The sequence below is a fragment of the Rattus rattus genome, chromosome 4, assembly GCF_011064425.1.
Source record: "Rattus rattus isolate New Zealand chromosome 4, Rrattus_CSIRO_v1, whole genome shotgun sequence".
NCBI classification, from domain to species: Eukaryota; Metazoa; Chordata; class Mammalia; order Rodentia; family Muridae; genus Rattus; species Rattus rattus.
This window is the reverse complement of record NC_046157.1, coordinates 56722094-56726661: the sequence shown is the minus strand read 5'-3', so window position 1 is coordinate 56726661 and position 4568 is coordinate 56722094. Positions and strand designations below refer to the sequence as shown.

The 4568-nt window shown below is 40.6% G+C and overlaps 1 non-coding gene across 1 annotated transcript; it reads left to right on the top strand.

Annotated features, from left to right (window-relative positions):
- Positions 1 to 456: 456 nt before the first annotated feature.
- On the top strand, positions 457 to 563 carry LOC116899753. The gene has a single exon (XR_004387768.1). It is a non-coding gene; the product is annotated as a U6 spliceosomal RNA (small nuclear RNA).
- The last annotated feature ends 4005 nt before the right edge of the window (positions 564 to 4568 follow it).

Below are 4568 nucleotides of genomic sequence, written 5' to 3'. Positions count from 1 at the left end.
TTTATGTATGCTATAGACCTGTTCATGCTTGTTTTTATCAGGACCTCGGAACATGGATTTCACTCATTGGGATGTGCAGCAAGTTTAGGTTTTTTTTAAAAAAATGGTATTATAACTCACATAGAAAGGTTAAACCAAGAGGTCTAAAACATATTTGCTTCACTGTCTGGGCAAAATCAGTTTCAATCTTACCCTCTTGGGAGGAACAGGTACGTTTCGTCTCATTGCCACAACTTTGGCTACTGCCAAGATGCTTCCCTAATGTCTTCCAGGGATTTCTCTAGAAGATAAATTTAAAATGGTATATCGATGATGAGAAAAATAGAGTGACCTTGAGCGCACAGCCAGGGGTGCTTTGGTTGGCAATCTCTGGAACTATGTCATTCAGGGAAATTGCTTACCCGCACTCTTTAAGGGAAGCTGATATGAGCACAGGCACATGAAAGGACACACATTGTGCTCGCTCCCGCAGCACATATCCTAAAATTGGAAAGATACAGAGAAGATGAGCATGGCCCCTGCACAAGGATGACAGGCGAGTTCATGAGAAAAAGGACACACATAGGGAACTACAAGCAGACATTATGATAACAAACTTATTTTTTCTCTCATAGCTTTGTTGGTCAGATTAAGCAAAACATCAGATTTGAATTCATATTTAAGATTGCCAAACAGCTTTTTAGCATTGCTTTATGGTGCATCCTATGGAATGTCCAGCACAGTCCCAGACGTTTGAATGCTTGCTATCTAGTTAGTGTCTTCATTTGGAGAGACTGAGGTAGTGTGACCTTATTGGAGGAAGTGTGTCATTGGAAGCTGGCCTTGCGATCTTAAAGGCTTGAGCCATTTTCCAATTTCACTCTCTGCCTCAACACTGTAGTTCAAGATGTCAGCCCTTAGCATCCTGTTCCAGCCTCCATGCCTGATGTTCTCCATTGTGACAGACTTTTCTGTCTCTGCAACTGTAAAGGAAGAAAACTTTCTTTTATAAGTTGCCTTGGGCATGATGTTTGGTCACAGCAAAACAAAACTAGCTCATCCACTTGGGGAAGAATTAAGAGTGGCTCATAAGAGGGATCCATGGCTCCAATTACATATGTAGCAGAGGATGGCCTTATCTGGTATCAGTGGGAGGAGTGGCCCTTGGTCCTGTGGCAGCTTGATGCCCCAGGAAGGGGAATGGTAGAGGGTTGAGGCTGGATTGTGTGAGAGGATGGAGGAGCACCCTCATAAAGACAAAGAGGAGGGGGTGTGGGATGGGGGATTTGTGGAAGGGGAGCCTGGAAAGGGGACAACATTTGAAATGTAAATAAATACAATAACCAGTAAAAAAAAAAAAAAGAGAGAGAGAGAGGCTCTTTGGATTATAATACGTTAGAATTCAAGTTATAAAATACCCAAATGAGTGATGGCAGTGAAGCAAAATATGCAGGATTCTATATTAGGAGAGAGTCTGAAAAAGCTTGCAAAAGCTGTTTATTTTTCTAAATGAGCAAGAGGTCAACGGAATGGAAGAAATGAGGTAGAGAAGTTAATTAACATGTGTCATATAGGCATAAGCACACACTTATGGATCCACACATACATTACAGATTTTCCTTTACTGGAAATGTTCTAAGTTTACACATTTAAAACCTTTAATTATGTCTTGTAATGGTCTGTGGGATTTTGAGACAGATGCAGTTAGATTAGTGACACTCTTTTCTCCTGAAACCCCCAGTCTAATGTTACCTCTCTTTCTTCCTATCCTGTTGTCCTTCATCTCCGACACACTACATTAATTACCTACATAGCATTAATCATCCTCTTTATTTCCTTGCATATTGATTGTGGTTTCCTTTCAGTTTTTCCTGAGTGAAAGTAGGAACCCCGAAGTCAGGAGCATAAGCTTTCTATACATTACTGAAGTATTCCTGGTGGTGGAAAATAACTTTGGTAAAAGAGCGAGTGGCAAGTAGAAAATTACACGTGCCATATGCAATGGGAAGTTTGGCGTTCTGAAGAAACTTCAAAGATCTGCAGAGATGCTGGTTGCTGCAAATTATAATTCAACTGTGTTAAGACTAAAAGATCCTGGGGCAGGGTCCGTAGGCTTCTCTTGCACTTTTTTAAAAGAACTGATTCCACAGACCAAGAAGACACTTCAACCCAAAGAGCTACAAAAGTTTTAGTTGTTTGCATTTCTAGTTTCCAGAATGTGAAGACAGTAAATATCTGCCTTTTGATTTTTGAACCTGGTTTGTGATATTGGGCTGAGGCTCCCCTAGGAAATTGTATTGTTGCTATTCAAGAGCAAAATCCTGGCAGAAATTATTCAAGGGAAGATTATCTAGAGAAACTTGGGATAAGAAATGAGCCAAACAAAAGGTACTCCCAATTGGAGGTTCTGTGGAATTGGAAAAGAGTCTAGCTGGGTTCTGATCCTAGTGACTCCTCAGAGCTTCTGGTAACAGATGGATATACAGAATCTGACCTAGGCCCTCTAAATCTAGTATCGTGCTTAAACCTACATCTTTTTCAGTGATGCATGCTAGTGCTGACTCAGTATTAGAAGACCTGGGAGACCCAGAAAATTTGTGCAGTATTGACTTCAGTGCTCGTTCAGGGGCACACAGATCTAATTATTGCTAATAAACAACACCAGAGTTTTAAACTTGGTCAGAGGACTTTGAAATTCATTCTCTTCCCACTGCCAGTGTTGTGCTAGCTCTAAGAAATGGTAGAAATGAGCACAGCAGACAATGCTGTTCTGGTTTAGTCTGCAAATGCCTTACCGATTGTGACATAATTTGTCATTCATGTCATAGACCGAATGGTTAACTTGCTCAGAGTATGGGACCCTGAGAAGAAAACCCTGCCTTCCATCTTCAGAAATGAATGTCTCTGCTCCACAGATATTAGACATGCATTTAGGGCCTCACCTGCATATTCCTTCCTGGTTACAAGGAACTTAGTATATATTTTAACACACCTTCGCCACCCTCTCTTTATCTGTGAGCACACATTTCCTAGTTCTGTATCCTAAGATGAGAGGTAGTATTAATTACAGTCATTCTTCCTTTCTATACAGTTAATTCAAATATTGGAGTAGATGGTATTTTTAACATATATTTTATTATTAATTTAGAAATTGATTTGAGTACTGCATTTACATCTCTACTCCTTCCCTTTTCCTTCTAATTCTTCCCATGCTTCTTACTTCCTCTTAACTTAGTGATCTCTTTAACTAATATTGCTGCAAACACACACATTCACACACACACACACACACACACACAGAGAGAGAGAGAGAGAGAGAGAGAGAGAGAGAGAGAGAGAGAGAGACATATAAACACAAGTTTCGTAGCCTATTTAGTGTTTATCATGTGTGTATGTGTTTGGGGTTGACCAGTTGAATTTGGGTAACCTATTGGGCTCATACCTGAGGAAAACTGATTCTCTCTCTCTTACCAGTCAATACCTGCCTGGATCTATTGTTCTAGGGGCAGGACCTTTGAGATGTTTCCCACCTATGTTGTGAAGGTCTTGTTTAGGCAGACATATTATTAATATTTTATGGATGAAGCGTCTTCCCTGTCATAAAGACAAGACACTATCCTGTAACAGGCATCCAGGTTCTCTTGTTTTTATACTTTTTATATTTGTTTCTGTGATATTACCTGAACCTTAGGTTTGGGGGTTGTCTTATGGATGTAGGAACTGGAGCTGGGCACCCCAGAGTCATTCATTCTCTGCATTTTTATGATAGTGAAGTTTTATGATAGTCTCTGTGGTGGCTGTGCTTGGTTGTCAACCTGACTCCGTCTGAAATTAACTAAAATCCAAACACCTTTTTCTCAATTGGCTCATTTGAAGTTCAGAGACTCATCCTAAAGCCAGCCCTTTTGAGGTAAGAACATCCACCTTAAACCTGGGCCACACCTTCTGGCGGCAGCCTGTGTAAAGGACGCAGAAGAAGGAAACTTGTCACCTTTTTCTTGCTTGTCCTCATTCTCTCTGGCATGCTTACTTCCTTACTGGTATTAGAACCCGTTTCTTTTGGATTCTGAGGTATACAAAAGACAAGCTGATGCATCCAGTCTCACAGACTGAACAACTGCTTGATTCCTGGTCTTTCCACTGGTAGACAGTCATCGTTGAACTAGCTGGACCATAGCCTGTAAGCCATTCTAATAAATTCCTTTCTATATATTTTCATCCTATCAGTTCTGTTTCTCTAGAGAGCCCTGACTAATATGGTCGCCATCTGATGCAAATAAAAGAACCTTCTTTGGTGAGGACTGGGAGAGATATTTAGCTGTGGATGTAAGGATATAAATTATGGAAATTCCCAATATAATTGGAAATTATGGTGGTTTAGTAAAGTGTCAATAGTAGATTCTCCTCTCAGTCCATGAACTCACCAGCCCCCAATCGTTGGCTAGGTATACAATGTCAAGCAATAATCAATTCCTTCTTATCAACTGGGCCTTGCATCTAATTAGCTGGCTGTTGGTTATCCCCATACCGTGGGTACCACTACCGCACTATTGAGCATATCTAGCTGGGTTGGTAGTGGTAATTTGTAG